The sequence below is a fragment of the Loxodonta africana genome, chromosome 8 (genome assembly GCF_030014295.1).
Source record: "Loxodonta africana isolate mLoxAfr1 chromosome 8, mLoxAfr1.hap2, whole genome shotgun sequence".
Taxonomy (NCBI): domain Eukaryota; kingdom Metazoa; phylum Chordata; class Mammalia; order Proboscidea; family Elephantidae; genus Loxodonta; species Loxodonta africana.
The window spans coordinates 1,403,696-1,420,400 of record NC_087349.1 but is presented as its reverse complement, the minus strand read 5'-3'; the positions used below and the strand labels follow the sequence as shown (position 1 = coordinate 1,420,400).

The following is a 16,705-nucleotide window of genomic DNA, read 5'->3' as shown; positions in this document are numbered from 1 at the left end:
TGTCTGGTGGGAAGTGGTGATCAGAATGGCAATAAAGGTTAAAAGATGGGGGGGCCAGGTGACGAGGACTGGAGAATGAGACACCCAGGAAAAATAACAACCCACACTTACTGAACCAGCCCCCACTTTAAGCACTTGAGATGTATTTACTCATTTAATCTTCATAGCAATTCCTTGAGGTGATCAGATTATTACCTCCATTTCACAGATGAGAAAACAGAGGCAGTAAGAGGGTAAATAACTTGCCCGGGGTCACCTAGCCAATAAGTGGCAGAACCAAAACACTTCAGTCTTGCTCTTCACGGCTGTGCTGTGATCCCTATGACCGGTAAGTTAGAACTAAACAGAGAAAGGCAGAAGAGGCAGGTCTGGGCAAAAGATGCAGATGAGGGCTGAGGTGGACCAGGGAGTGGCCGTGAGCAGAAAGCATTCCTGGGCTTAGAACCAGGAACACACCAGCCATACTGGTGAGCAAGGGGTCTGGAAGACAGGGCAGGCAGAGTTGTGCCTGAGGCCCCGAGGAAAGACCACACCTTCCGTAAATATGGCAGCAGGGAGTACTGATGGCTTCCTCCACTCATGGAACGGGACAGAGGATGAGGGCTAAAATTTACTGACCATGTGCTTTTAGGGGGTCGGTGGTGGTTCATTGGTAGAACTCTCGCCTTCCACCAGGAGCCTCAGGTTCAATTCCTGCCAACGCGCCTCACGCGCAGCCGCCACCTGTCTGTCAATGGAGGCCTGCGTGTTGCTACGATGCTGAACGGGTTTCAGCGGAGCTTCCAGACCGACGGACTAGGAAGAAAGGCCTGTCAGTCAACTTCTGAAAATCAGCCAGTGGAAACCCTATGGATCATAAGGATCTGATCTGTAAGCAACTGTGGGGATGGCACAGGACTGGACAGCATCTTGTTCCCTTGTGCATGGGTCCCCGTGAATCAGGGGCTGACTGGACAGCAGCTGACAACAACAACAACACTTTGTTTTAGGCTTTGTGGTAAACGTTTCACATGTGTAGGATCAGCTGAATGTCCCAACAGCCTAATGTAACAGGACCAGTGATTGTCACTCCACTTTGCAGATGAGGAAACTGAAGCTGAGGAGGTTAATTTGCCAAAGGTCACTCAGATAGCACATGGTGAGGCAGAGCTGGGAAGCTAGATCTCCCTGACCAGCAGCCACAGTCTTGGGTAGACCAGAGAACTTGCCGTTAGGGTCCCGCTCCAAAAGAAAAGTCGCCACTGAAAGGAGAGTGATGCTGTTAGCTGGTACCAGGAAGTGGCTGTTTGGTGGAGGGAGCCTTGGCCTTCACCAAGCGTCCATCCTGAGACATCGGTGAGAGCCACATGCTGTCGTATGTATTCCCACAATTCAGCCAAGTTTAACTGGAAATGTTCAGTCAGGGCTGCAACGATCCCATCACAACAAACGGTATAGGATGATACTGTTATTCCTAAATTAACATCAACCCTGAGCAGATTGGAAACAATGGGCTCCATCACTTTGTGATATGCACAATGTCAACTTTTGACAGGGGTGTTGGCTGCCTTGCAGGTCCCCTCATTCTTAAGTACAGTCTCTGGTTCATGTGATTAAATTCACACCTCAGGGAAACTATAATGTCAGCACGACAGGGACCTTCGAGGCTGTGAATAAATAATTAGCATGGTAAAAGCGATGCCCTGAAGCCAAAACCTACTGTGTGCACATCTGTGCCAAGCTACAAGGGGAACGTGGACCTCAGACTTACAAGTGTTGCAGCCTGAGTTTTCTGTGCACGTAAACCCCCTACGTGTAAGGCGGTGCACTGTGTGAAGAATGTGCAAACACCGTGAGGAAGTCCAGGATCCTGGGGTAGAGATGGCCACCTGGACAGGAGTGGCCTGGGCCTCTGCTGAGCTCCTGGCCTCACTGACTCTGCAGGGCTGGCTCACCCCCTCCATACACGAGCTCCCGCAGACCAGGAGAGCATCTCAGAGTTTGTGTGTATCCTCAACACTTTGCGAGGAGCAAGTGCTCAGTGAGAACTTGTTGAATTAATAAACAGGGAGAGAAACAAAAGGAACATACTGCAGATACATACTGCAGAGAGGGAGGGCTTGGGCGTTGATGCTAACCCAATCAAAACTCAGCACAGAGGTGAGCTACAGTAGCCATAAGGAGGTTCCAAAATCCGCACCCCTGGTTTTTCCTAAAATCAGGGCTTCAATAGCAATGGGGTGGAAAACAGGCAGGCTTTGGGATCAGTCAGAGCTGGTCACATATGACTCCAGGTTCACATTGAAATCTTGGGCTCCTCACTTTAACCTCCCAGAGCTGTGGTCTCTCAGCTGTAAAAGGGGGAAAGTAAACACCTACCTCACCATGGTTAGCTCCCTGAGGGTGGAGCTTTTTGTCCTTTTTTTGTTCTGATTAATCTATTTGCAGCTGCCAGATCCATAGGGACACACACACCATGCACGGTGAATGTCTGGTTGTGGGCTCTGTTACTGCCGAGCTCATAGCTTCTTCGGAAGTACCCAACCCTGAGAGTAACGACCTTTGTCAGATGCTGGCGCTGCTCCACTCACGTTAGCTGTTTTAAACACACTGTTGTTGCTCTTGACTGCCATCAAGTCGATTCCAACTCGTGGTGACCCCATGTGTTACAGAGTAGAACTGTTCCATAGGTTTTTCTTGGCTGTAATCTTTTTTCCTTCTAAAATTTTATTTATTTTATCGTTGTTGAGAATATACACAGCAAAACATACACCAATTCGACAGTTTCTACGTGTACGGTGCAGTGACATGGATTACATTCCACGAGTTGTGCAACCGTTCTCTCCTTCCTTTTCTGAGTTGTTCCTCCCCCATTGTCATAAACTCACTGCCCCCTAAGTTTCCTCTCTAATTTTTCAAGTGGCTCTTGTCAATTTGATCCCATGTAGATAGTTCTTAAAAGAGCACAACGCTCAAGGCAAACGTTTTTACTAGTTAAGCTAAATTATTGTTTGGTTTTAAGAAGACTTCAGGGAGTATATTTGGTTTAAAGTTTAAAGATTATCTCAAGGGAGTAGTTTCAGGGCTTCATCCATCCTCCATGGCTCCAGAAAGCCTGGGGTCCATGAGACTTTGGAATTCTGTTCTGCACTTCCCTCCTTTTGATCAGGATTCTCCCACAGAATCTTGCATCAAAATGTTCAGGAGTGGTACTTGGCTGTAACCTTAACGGAAGAAGGATCTCCAGGACTTTCTTTTGAAGAGCTGCTGAGCGGGTTCAAACTGCCAACCTTTATGTTAACACTCAAGTGCAAACTGTTTGCACCACCAGAGGCCTTTTAAATACCTTGTCTAGTACTCAGAACACCCGTCTAAGGCCTCAGTTACCCTCATTATATACAGGAGAGAGCCAAGGCCAGAAAGGTGTGCTTAAACAAGGTTTGACATTCCGGGCTGGATTGGTGGCTCCTGTGGGGGTGTTCTCTCCACTGTAGGATGTGTAGATGCCAGGACCATCCCCAGTGTGACAACCAAAAATGTCTGCAGACATTGCCTGATTTCCCCCCTGGGGGAGGGGTAAAAATTGTGCCCACTGAGAACCACTGGCTTGACGTCACCCAACTAGTAGGTGTTGGGGCTGGGGTTCGAAATGTCACATGTTACACTAAACCCTGGCTTTGCTTCCTGGTGGCACCTACAACTTGCAGAACAATGAGAAACGAGGGAGGTATCTGATGTTCTAAAGGTAAATTTCTGTTCCTACAATCAAAGGGCTACAGTAAGGGCCAGGCAAGACATGGGGCAACTGAGGAGGCTCATCGTCAACCACCGCTTCCGGCCAACATTCCGTAAATATCTGCTCATCTAGCAGGGGCAGGATTCATGAGGAGTATTTTAAAGTTTCCCTTGGGAAGGGACATGTACTTCAGTGAGAGCCAAACCAATTTGCATTTCACCAGCTATGTGAATCCTCACCTGTGAAGGTATGTTGAACTTGCAATGGACTTCCCATGTACTCTGGAGGCTTTGCACCCTGGGGATGGGTGCCCCAAAGCTGGTGCTCAGCTGGACCAAAAGCTGATCCCATGAGAGAAGAAAAATGAGAAGGATCTGAATAAATAGTATGGCCTCCCATGGTGGTCTCTGATAAGCAATGTTTGAGAAAAGCACATGTGAACAGGAGGGAAGAAAGGGCACCTAACTGAAGACAAGAGAGCTCTTTATGACAGGAATGGAGGAAATGTGTCCTAGAAACGGAAGTGGACTCACAGTCAACCAACAGCAAAATTTAGACTGGGTTCTTACAGTTTCTGAGTCCCTTGAGAAGGAAGGAAGGGTCAGTAGCCCCAGCAGAGGCTCACAAAGGAGAAATTTCTCCAGACCTATTATGCCCATTTTCTGTCACTTACAAGCTGAGTCATGCCAGAAGCTTTATGTTTCTGGTTTTCGTTGAGAAATCTAATAGTTCCCCAAGAAATCTTTAAGTCAAGGGATGTGACGGTTATATGTCAACTTAGCTGGGCCATGCTTCTCAGTGGTTTGGCAATTACAGTGTAGTTTGGTAGCTATATAATGATGTAATCACCTCCATAGTGAGATCTGATATGATGTAATCACCTTCATGATGAAATCTGATGTAATGTAATCTCCATAATGAGATCTGCTCTGAGCAGTCAGTCAGTTGAAAGGGAGTTTCCTTGGGGCATGGCCTGCATCCAGTATATGTGGACTTTCTGGCAGAGCTCACTGGCTTTTGCTCTGCTCTGGATACTGCATTCAGCTCACCATCATCTGAACTCCAGTTCTTGGGGCTTGAGCCATTGGCCTGCCACCTTACCTGCCAATCTTGGGTTCATCAGCCCCTGCTTCCCGTGTGATACCTGAACCATAGACTTGGGACTTTCCAGCCTCTACAACTGCATGAGCCATTTCTTGATATAAATCTCTCTCTTCTCTCTCTCTCTCTCTCTCTCTCTCTCTCTATCCAGGCACACACACACACACAAATACACACTTCACTGGTTTTGTTTCTCCAGAGAATCCAACCTAAGGCAAGGGGACAAATATAAATTGAAGCCTGGGGTGGGTTCTGCTTTTTCTTGTCTCTTTCAGCATTTCTCAGTGCCTTGGACCAAGACACCAGTGGCTTGTTTATTATGTTGCAAATGACAGGAAGCAGAGAGGGGTGGTTTAATACGCCAATAATAAAGAGTACTTCAAAAGTACTTGGCACGCTAGAAAGATGGGCTAAAAATAATGACATGAAATATAATAGAGACTACAGTCCTGCATCAGACAAAAAAACACCAAGATGCAACAAGCAAACACATAAGAGGGAGATGGGAGACTCCTGGCATCCTGTGAGAGAGACCCAGGGGCTGTTGGGATGAGAGTTTGATACGAGCCCACATTGTGTGGGGACTGATTTTTAAGTGAATACAATTGTTATGGTTTGTTTTGTGTCCCCCAAAAAGATATGAAGTCCTAACCCCTGTTCCTATGAATGTGAGCTTGTTTGAAAATAGGGTCTTTGAGGGTGTTATCAGTTAACATGAGGTCGCACTGGAGCAGGACCAGTCCTGGTCCCACCTGAGTGTGTTCTGTAAAAGAGGAGAGACACAGAGAGACAGACAGAAGGAAGATGTCATGTGAACAGCACTGAGCTATATTAACAGGAGACTGGTGTCTGGAGCATGGAGTAAAGTCAGGCTGGGCTGGGAGGCTATGGCCCATCCTAGGAACCTCCCACCTCTGTGGCCGCTGTAACAAAGCACCACAACCTGGGTGGCTTAGAAAAACAGAAATTTATCCTCTCACAGTTCTGGAGGCTGGAAGTCCAGGGTGTGAGCTGGGCCATGCTGCCTCCAAAGGCTCTAGAGGAGGACCCTTCCTTGTCTCCCAGCTTTGGTAGCCCTGGCATTCCTTGGCTTGTGGCAGCATCTTCACGTGGCCATCTTCCTTCTGTCTGTCTCCCTGTGTCTCTTCTCCTCTGTTATAAGGACACCACTCAGATTGTATTAGGACCCACCCTACTCTACTAATGCAAGTGAAAGAAGATGCAGTCCACTGTTCTTTGGGGCCATTTTTTCATGGGAGGGGGGCTATCAGCGACTGTATCCTGGAGTCCGTGCCCCAGCACCACAGCCGTGTAGTAGAGAAAGAAGGGGGTCTTCCACAATTGAGCTCACCCTCCCTCGTCCACTTGTCTCTTTCCTGCCTCGGCCAGTAGACATTAGTGAATACACAGGAACTAGACATCTATTTACAGCTTGGAGTTGTGCCGTTCTTGTAGTCATTGCCAAAGAGAATGATGAATAGAATGCATTTCTATAAATGGAGAAAGAGCAAATGTGATCGATTGAGTTGAGGGTGAGTCCCTGCCGGCAGCAGCCAATCTCCTAGTGATTGATCTCTAAGCGTAGAAGGCAACAAAATTGATAAATGAGCAAATGGCAAATAGTTAATTGAAATTTCTGGTTAGTTGCCTCTGGGTTTTGTTATAATGATGAAAGAAGTAGTAAAACACTGATGAGAATGTTTATTTCAGTGATAGGAGAGAAAGAATATTAAAACTGAAGAGAAGCAATCAGACTCAATACTTCATATCCTAAAGAAAATGTAAGATAGTCTGAATGTCCAAAAATGTCTCAAGGCTGAAGGAAAGCTTCTAGTTAGAATCTGCCCCATGAGTTATGGTTCCTTAGATGGTGGGTCTCTTGCTCTTTTTTAACCGTACTAGAAATTTATGGGGTTCTTTTTATTATTACAGCCATAGAATCATAGCAGGCCCTAAGAAGTCATTTATTTGGACTTTGTCATATTACAGCTGAAGGAAATGAAGCCCAAATGGTTAAGTGACTGGGCCAAGGTCGCACAGCAGGCACGTTAGATGTCGTTGCCAAAACAGCCCAGGGCTAACGTCACCGTGGTCTGTACATGTTGTCCAAGGGCACCTTTAACATCACCGTGGTCTGTGTGTATCGTCCAAGGGTGCCTTTAACAAGGATGATGAGTAATCCCAACATTGTGGTCTACAAGCACACATTCAACGTCTAGAGAAAACAGCTGCAAAAGCAAGTCTTTCAGAGACTTGTAGGCTGGAGACTACGGAGAGTGGGGGTTACCAACAGGCTCTGGCATCAGAGCCCCGATTCCAGCCGTGCCCTCTGCTGAAGGGGCAGGTTTCTTCCATGTCTGAGCTTCGGTGTCCTTAACCGTAAAATGTGGATAATGATCAAACCAATATCGTAAGGAGCTGTGGTGAAGCTTAAAATGTATAAACCAAAAAACCCATTGCCATTGAGTTGATTCTGACTAATAGCAACCCTACAGGACGGAGTAGAATTGCCCCATAGGGTTTCCAAGGAGCACCTGGTGGATTTGAACTGCCAACCTTTTGGTTAGCAGCCATAGCTCTTAACAACTTTACCACCAGGGCTCCAAAAATTTCCTGTTGTTGGTTAGTGCTGTCTTGTTAATTTCGACTCATAGACAGGCAAATGTGTAGAGACAAAAGCTTATTAGTGGCTACCAGGGCCTGGGGGAGGGGGAGGTGGGAGTTAGTGCTTGAGGGGTATCAGTTCCAGTTTGGGTGATGGAAAACTTTTGAAAACAGATAATGGTGATGGTTTCACAACATGGTGAATGTAATTAATGTCATCAGATATTACACCTAAATATGACTCTCAAAATGTCAGATTTTTGTTATGTGAATTTTACCACAATAGCATTTTTTAATATTTTTTGTAATTGTACCATGCATATGAAGCACTCTGCACAGTGCCAGGCACAGAGTAGCTGCTCAGTACCTCATAAGCACTGTCATTACATCTAATGCTTGACTTTTATAAAAATATTTCGGGGGGGGCTGACACCAGTACCGAGTTACTCATACAAAACAAAGAATAGATAAACGAGGAAAACCTTGGGCAACTTCCAAATGGAAAAAAATAAAATTTATACCATAATCTCTCTGCCTTGTTTCCCAAAATTAAATAATTTTTCACAAACAAAACCAAAAAGCATAGTTCAATTACAATGTAATAAGTGAACAATGGTTCTGTTTTCATGACAATGTTTTTAGTATTTGGTTCAACAAGGTTGTCAAAACCAGAGAACCTCGTTTCTGGTCCAGGCTTCTCTCACCTCCTCTTTGGCCCCCAGCTTGAGGCTGGATACCCAGTTGTTTCTAAGTACACAGAAATGTAGAAAGCCAAGACCATTCTTATTTCACAGTCTGTAGTATTCACAGAAATTGTTTTAACTTCTAATATACATTATTATTTTTCTTTTTCATTGTACATACCCATATGTATATATACCAAAAAGCCAAACCAAACCCATTACCATCAAGTAGATTTTGGCTCATAGCAGCCCTATAGGACAGAGTAGAACTGCCCCATTGGGTTTCCAAGGAGCAAGTGGTGGGTTCGAACTGCTGACCTCTTGGTTAGCACCCAAGCTCTTAACCACTGCACCACCAGGGCTCCATAGCTATGTATGTATATAACACACACACTTGCCCGTTCAACATCTTTCACATGCACAATTTAATGATATCAATTACATTAGTCATGCCGTGCCACCGTCACCAGCAATCATTGCCAAGCCTTCCATTCCCGTAAAACATAAACTCACGGCTTCCCAAACGATGACTGCCTCTCAGCCCCACCCTCTGGCCCCTGATAACCCCTAATAGATTTTGGCCTCTATACGTTATTTTTAATTTCTATATTAATCTCCTGTGGCTGCTGTAACAAGGTACCACGAACTGGGTGGCTTCCAACAACGGAAGTTTATTCTGACAGTTCTGGAGGCCAGGAGTCTGCCATCACAGTGTTGGCAGGGCCGCGCTCTCTCTGGAGGCTCTAGGGAAGGATCCTTCCTCCTCCCTCGCAACTTCCAGTAGCCCCAGACATTCCTTGCCTGTGGCCACATCACTCCAACCTGCACCTCCTTTGTCACATGGCCACCTTCCCTCTGTTAGCCTCTGTCTCTTCTGTAAAAACACCGCTCAGATGGGACGAGGACCCACCCCACTCCAGTCTGACCTCATGTTAGCCTAAGTGATAACACCTGCAAAGACCCTATTTCCAAACAAGGTCATGCTCACAAGTCCTGGGGTCAGGACTCCAGCGTGTCTTTTAGGGGACACAACTCGGCCACAGCAGCCCCATCACGTAAAGGGGTGGCGTGTTATGTGTGTATGGCATTTACCGTTTAGAAGTCCATTCACGGCTGTGACCACGCATCACATCTGTGGAGGTAAGTGCAGAGGCTTATTGCCCAGGAGGTGGACTAACAGGTCTATGTGCAATATGACCCTGCTCTTGAGCTTAGAGACTAGACGCCCCTCACAACCCCATGTCCAGGATCCGGGGAAGGAGGCCAGGGCAGGGCTTGGAGAAAGGAGCCTGGGCTATGGAGACTTTTTGCACCATCTTGCTATTGGCCTGGAGTCTAACTTGTTGCACTGGAGGTCAGCACTTTGGATTGGAAGACATCAGGTCCCCTCATTCTAGCCCTGTGGCCATGTGGAAAAGCACATCACAAAGGGGACAGAAGGTAGTTGGCCAGGAGCCAAGCCTGGGGTCCTTTCCAGCCTGTGGAGGGTTTGATGAGGACTCACAGCAGACCTGTGACCAAGTGAAGGAAGGATGGAGCAGTATAGAAAAGTAAACACCTGCTTGGGAGAGTTATTCATCTCATAAAAATCCATCAAGTGTGAATAACCCCGCTATAAAAAGGGCAGGCCGTGTTTATGGCAGATCCTTCTTGTGAGAGCTTGTCACCTGGCAGCAAGCAGGGCAGGTTCTGAAGGCAACACTCCTTGCCTGGACATGAGGTCGATGCTGCCACCTAAGCAAGATGTTTCTTCTGCTTTCAAAGGCAGCTGTTTACGATGTTAGCATGTGGGAGATACCTATGTACCAAACGTTTGCCACTCAACATTCTCCACAGGCACAATTTAGTAACATTAATTGTATCCACCATGTTGCCCAACCATCACCATTATCTGTTTCCAAGTTTTTCCACTGTATTTACCACAATAAAAACAATTAAACAAACAATAACGGGGAGGGTATAGGAGTGCTCTATATTCTTTGGAGGAGCTATAGTAGTACAGTGCTTAAGCACTTGGCTGCTAACCAAAAGGTTAGCGCTTCAAACCCATCAGCCACTCTGAGGGAGAAAGACAGGGCAGTCTGCTTCTGTAAAGATTGTTGTTGTTGTTGTTGTTGTTGTTGTTGTTAGGTGCCATCGAGTCACTTCCAACTCATAGCAACCCTATGTACAAAAGAACAAAACATTGCTTGGTCCTGCGCCATCCTCACAATTGTTACGCTTAAGCCCATTGTTGCGGCCACTGTGTCATTCCATCTTGTTGAGGGTCTTCCTCTTTCTTGCTGACCCTCTACCAATCATAATGTCCTTCTCCAGGGACTGATCCCTCCTGACAACATGTCCAAAGTATGTGAGAGCAGTCCGTCCATCCTTGCTTCTAAGGAGCATTCTGGTTGTACTTCTTCCAAGACAGATACGTCCGTCCTTTTGGTGGTCCATGGTATATTCAATATTCTTCTCCACACCACAATTCAAAGGTGTCAGTTCTTCTTTGGTCTTCCTTATGCATCGTCCAGCTTTCACATGCATAGGAGAAGATTGAAAACACCATGGCTTGGGTCAGGTGCATCTTAGTCTTCAAGGTGACATCTTTGCTTTTCAACACTTTAAAGAGGTCCTTTGCAGCAGATTTGCTCAATTGATTTCTTGATTGATTTCTTGACTGCTGCTTTCATGGGTGTTGATCATGGATCCAAGTAAAATGAAATCCTTGACAACTTCAATCTTTTCTCTGTTTATCATGATATTGCTCATTGGTTCAGTTGTGAGGATTTTTGCTTTTTTCATGTTGAGGTGTAATCCATACTGAAGGCTGTGGTCTTTGATCTTCATCAGTAAGTGCTTCAAGTCTTCTTCATTTTCAGCAGACAACGTTGTCGTCTGCATAACGCAGGTTGTTAATGAGTCTTCCTCCAATCCTGATGACCCGTTCTTCTTCATATAGTCCAGCTTCTCAGATTATTTGCTCAGCATGTGGATTGAATAGGTATGGTGAAAGTATACAAACCTGATGCACGCCTTCCCTGATTTTAAACCGCGCAATATCCCCTTGTTCTCTTTGAACAACCTGCCTCTTGATCTACGTACAGGTTCCTCATGAGCACAGTTAAGTGTTCTGGAATTTCCATTCTTCAAAAGTTATCCATAATTTGTTATGTTCCACATAGTCAAATGCCTTTGCATAGTCAATAAAACACAGGTAAACATCTTTCTGGTGTTCTCTGCTATCAGCCAGGATCCATCTGACATCAGCAATGATATCCCTGGTTCTGCGTCCTCTTCTGAATCTGGCTTGAATTTCTGACAGTTTCAGTCGATATATGGCTGCAGCTGCTTCTGAATATTCAGCAAAATTTTACTTGCTTGTGATATTAATAATATTGTTCAATGATTTCCACATTTGGTTGGACCACCTTTCTTGGGAATAGGCGTAAACATAGATCTCTTCCAATTGGTTGGCCAGGTAGCTGTCTCTCAAATTTCTCAGCATAGACAAGTGAGCACTTCTAGCACCGCATCAGTTTGTTGAAACATCTCAGTTGGTATGCTGTCAATTCCTGGAGCCCTGATTTTCACCCATGCCTTCAGAGCAGCTTGGACCTCTTCCTTCGGTACCATCGGTTCCTGATCATACATTACCTCCTAAAATGGTCGAATGTCAACCAATTCTTTTTGATGTGGTGACTGTATATTCCTTCCATCACAAAGATTACAGCTTTGGAAACCCTACGGGGTAGTCGTACTCTGTCCTAAAGGGTTGCTGTAAGTCGGAATCGACTCGAAGACAACAGGTTTGGTTTTTGTATTCTTTAAGTTCAATTTTCTGAAAACGTAAACCACCGCCACCACCAGTTGCCACCAAGTCAACTCCAACTCACAGTGCCCCACGCATGCCACCGCCACCACCAGTTGCCACCAAGTCAACTCCAACTCACAGTGCCCCCACGCGTGCCACCGCCACCACCAACTGCCAAGTCAACTCCAACTCACAGTGCCCCACGCGTGCCACCACCACCACCAGTTGCTACCAAGTCAACTCCAACTCACGGTGCCCCCACGCGTGCCACCGCCACCACCAACTGCCACCAAGTCAACTCCAACTCACAGTGCCCCACGCCTGCCAGAGTAGAACTATGCTCACCAGGGCCTTGGACGGCTGATTTTTTGGAAGTAGATTGCCAGGCCTTTCTTCTGAAGCACGTGTGGATAGACTTGAGCCTCCAACCCTTTTCGTTAACTGATGAGCAAGTTAATTGTCTTTACCACCCAGAAACTTCATAAACCTAAAATTGCTCTAAAAATTAAAGTCTATAAAAATTGTCTATCAATAAAAAAAAAAAATAAGATGTACTTACCTAAGAAACTAATTTGCTAAAAGAAACTTAAAAATAATTTTTAACTCATAAATCACAATACTTCTTCCAGGTACATTCACTCTCAAGCTATGGTCTATCTTTCTTGTCCATGAGCAGTTAGCATTCAAAACAGCAACTCTGAAGATACATCACAGGCGTCAGTACGATCAGGAGTGAGCCTCACTCTGTTGTCCCTTGTCACTGGCACCAACTTCATTTGACAGACCTGCCTCAGTCCACCTAGCGAGTGGACGGGTAGATGGGGAGCAGGGATGCTAGTGGCAGGCTAAGTGAGAGGCAGTTTCCTGACTTCTTCCGTGACCTCTAGTCCTCCCTTCCTAGTCAGGACCTCCTTATGTCCCCTTTTCACAGGTGAGGAGGGGGCTCAGGAGCTTAAGGTGGCTCTCACAGTCAGGCAATGTGGATGGTGGAGCTGGGGTCCTGGACTGGCCCTTCTGCACCTGCCTGTGTGTTGTCTGTGTGTGTTTTGCAGAAGAGGAAAGATCCTGGGAGTGAGACGTAGTGTGCTTACCTGACGCTTCAAAAGGAGTCATGTCAGTCTCCAATAACATTCTACTCTCCTCATTCCCGTCCCTCCAACTCACCCTTCAATCCTAAAGGGTCTCCATTGGCTTTGAACCTGTCAGAGGTCTCCAATCCGTGTAGAAGCCTGTGTGTCAGTCACGGTTCTCCAAAGAGACAGAACCAATAGGATATGGAGATGGTAGATAATGAATCTATAGAGTGATAGATTGATCAAAAGATGGAGGATGGATGGATGGATAGAGAAAGAGATACAAGATATATATTGATCGATGATAGATAGATTTTAAGGAATCGGCTCACATGATTCCAGGGGCTGACAAGTCTGAAATCTGTACGGCAGGTGGCAGACTGGAAACTCCAGCAGGATTTCTGTGTACAGTCTTGAGGCAGAATTCCTTCTCCTCTAGGAAACTTCAATTTTGCCCTTAAGGCCTTCAACTGATGGATGAGTCCCACCCACATTATGGAGGATGATCTGCTTTGCTTCAAGTCAACTGATTATAGATGTCAGCCACGTCTACAAAACACCTTCCCAGCAAGACCTGGACAAATGTTTGATTGAATAATTGCGAATGGTAGCCTAGCCAAGGTGACACATAAAATTAACTGTTACAAGATTCTACCATGAAGTTTAGGCAAGAAACTCAACCTCTGGTATTAAATCACTGTGGATAGAATCTGTGGATTCCTTCACCAACCATGATGCATAGACCTTGTGGCAGCCCCTGCTCATACACTCTGCACCTCACTCCCCTCCCCAAGCACTTCCCCTCCTCTCTATCCAAGGAGTTCCCATACTTGAGCCTCCTCATTCCCTGGCTGCTCCCACTCAGACCCACTGGTGATGACTGGACTATTTGTTGACACATTGTCACCGAACAGTCTGGGTGCCCTCGTCTCCTGTGTTGTCACTGAATAGTCTCTGGGTGCCCCCGTGTCCCCCAGTGTTTTGTGACCTTATCCACCTCCATGTTCTCCCAAGGGGCTGACACTCAGCTGGGCACATAGTAGGCACTCAGTCAGTACTTGTGTGCATGCTGGAATGGGATGGTCAGGTGGGAGGAAGAAGTGGACTTCGAGGCACTTTGAGGACTGGAGGGGGTAGCATCTGCCTCACGTTGCAGAGAGCTGAGCAGCTGACTCAGCGTCCCATGGGGCCCCTGCACCTCAAGGATTGGCAAGATTTCAACTTAAATTTCTGCCGAGTAAGGTCATAAATATTACCTTGAGAATTTACAAGTGAGAATGTTGCCTTCTCTTTTCACATCGCAGACCCAAGAACAGAAATACGTGCCATCGCATCTGGAGTACCGTATCAACATATTATCAGAGATTGTGATATAAGAAGGGTACTTTTTCCAGAAAGTGTCTTTCTCATTTACCTTGAAGCATTGGATGGAAAATGACCTTTCAGAGATCTGGGACAAACCCAAGGGCTACTGAATTGGAAACCAGTCTAATGGCTACAACTCTCCCCCAGATTAATTATGGATGCTGTCCATTTCCAGATTACATTAGGAGGAAGCATGTCACAGCTGTGATCAATGATGGAATGTGCGTCTCAGCTGCATCCTTTTAAAACAAATAGGTTGAGGTTTGGAGAAAATCTGAGATCACTTTTGGTTGAGAAAAGAAATCTGTTTAGCTCACTCTTTGGTGTTGCATCTTGCCTCCCCAGATGCATTCAGAATGCAGAAGGAAAGTCATTTAATGCCTGATATTTGACTCTATGCCTTTGTTTCCAACCAAAGTTTAAAATAAAAAAGACATAAAGAGGAAAGTTGGCTCAAAGAAAAAAGTTGGGTGGTGAGTAAATAAGCTGTCCTAAAGCCAAAAGAGAAGAGGTAATTTTTTTTTTAATATTTGTGTCATCACTTTGGAAAAAAACTGTCCAGAGCCTCTGATGATTCACAGTAACGCTGCTTTTTTATTCAGCGTTTTTTTAAATCAAAGTAATACGTACACCTTGTTCAAAGTCTCACATAGTCCTATACGGCTTATTAGGAAAAACAACTACCCAAGCTTCAGATTTTTATTTTTTCTCTTGGTATTTGTCTCCAAACCTCTAAAGACACTCATGGTGCTATACCAGGGGCCACCAAGCCTTTCCTGTAAGGGCCAGATAGTAAATACTTTTGCTTTGCAGGTCTTACGGTCCTGTTACTAAACTCTGCTGTTGTAGCATGAAAGCAGCCATGTTGCTCTTGTTAGGTGCCGTCAAGTTGGTTCCTACTCATAGCAACCTTATGTACAACAGAACAAAACACTGCCCTGTCCTGCACCATCCTCACAATTGTTGCTAAGGTTGAGCCCATCATTGCAGCCACTTCGGCAATCTATCTCATTGAGGGACTTCCCCTCTTCTGCTGACCCTCTACTTTACCACGCGTGATGTCCTTCATCAGAGATTAGTCCCTCCTGATGACATGTCCAAAGTGCATGAAACGAAGTCTCACTGTTCTCGCTTCTAAGGAGCATTCTGGTTGTACTTCTTCCAAGACAGACCTGTTCATTCTTCTGGCAGCCCACGGTGTATTCAGTATTCCCCACTGACACAATTCGAAGGCATCGATCTTTCCTTAGTCTTCCTTATTCATTGTCCGGCTTTCGCATGCAGATAAGATGATTAAAAATACCACGGCTTGGGTCAGGCACACCTTAGTCCTCAAAGTGACATCTTTGCTTTTTAACACTTTAAAGAGGTCTTTTGCAGCAGATTTGCCCAATGAATACGTCGTTGATTTCTTGACTGCCGCTTCCATGGGTGTTCATTATGGATCCAAATAAAATGAAATCCTTGACAACTTCAATCTTTTCTCCATTTATCATGATGTTGCTTATTAGTCCAGCCATAGACGATATATAAATAATGGGCGTGGCTGTGTTCCAATAAAATTTATAGACAAAACAGATGACCAGCCCATGGGCCATAGTTTGCTGACTCTGGTCTTTCCTACTTCTTGAATTTCTGTTTCCAGTTGGTTGTCATAAACTGCCTTCTTACTTGGAAGATGAGGATTAGGCTTTTTCAACTGCCCTCCCCAACTCCCACTCTTCCTGGCTTCCTGCCTCCCTTCCAATAGAATTGTTGATACCCATGGTTAGCTCACTAAGCTGTGTTGGCATGGTAATGACTGCATGCTTGCTATTCATACCTGAACCACATAACATAATTACTTTTGCTTTCTTGCACAACTTTTTATTTTCCTTAGAGGCAATATTTATCTTGCTTTTCCATTTGCTTAATTCCCCATAAACTGATTACTAATTCAAACTCAAATTCTTACCCAACTCTTAAAATTTTCTCTGGATAGGTTTTCATGTATATGAGGTAGTATCTCAGTTTAATTTTCTTAGCAATGTCTACCCTGGAGCATTCTGGCTTGATCCAACCTGAACCAAGGGACCCCTGTCATCCATGCATCCCCCTTCTCCCCCATCACAGAGTTGTTCTGCCCATACAGCCTGCTGGAGCATCTCCTACCTGGATCCCAGGGTCTCCTCTTCTTGGTCTGTTCTCTTTTCTAATGGAGACACCTGTCTGTAGCTTCCTGAGAAAGTATGCATGGGAGCTAAATGTTCTGAAACATTGCAAGTCTGAAAACATCTTTATTCCACCTAAGACTTAATGGATGGTTAGATGGAGTGTACAGCTCTTTTCTGGAAATTACTTCTCTCTGGAATTTGTCAGTTGTTAACAG

General features: G+C 45.4%; 1 protein-coding gene across 1 annotated transcript in view; it reads left to right on the top strand.

The window, feature by feature from the left end:
• The window catches only part of CNTNAP2 (contactin associated protein 2), a 1,506,181-nt gene that overhangs the window by 1,414,542 nt on the left and 74,934 nt on the right, over positions 1-16,705 (top strand). The gene's annotated exons all lie outside the window — the stretch shown is intronic.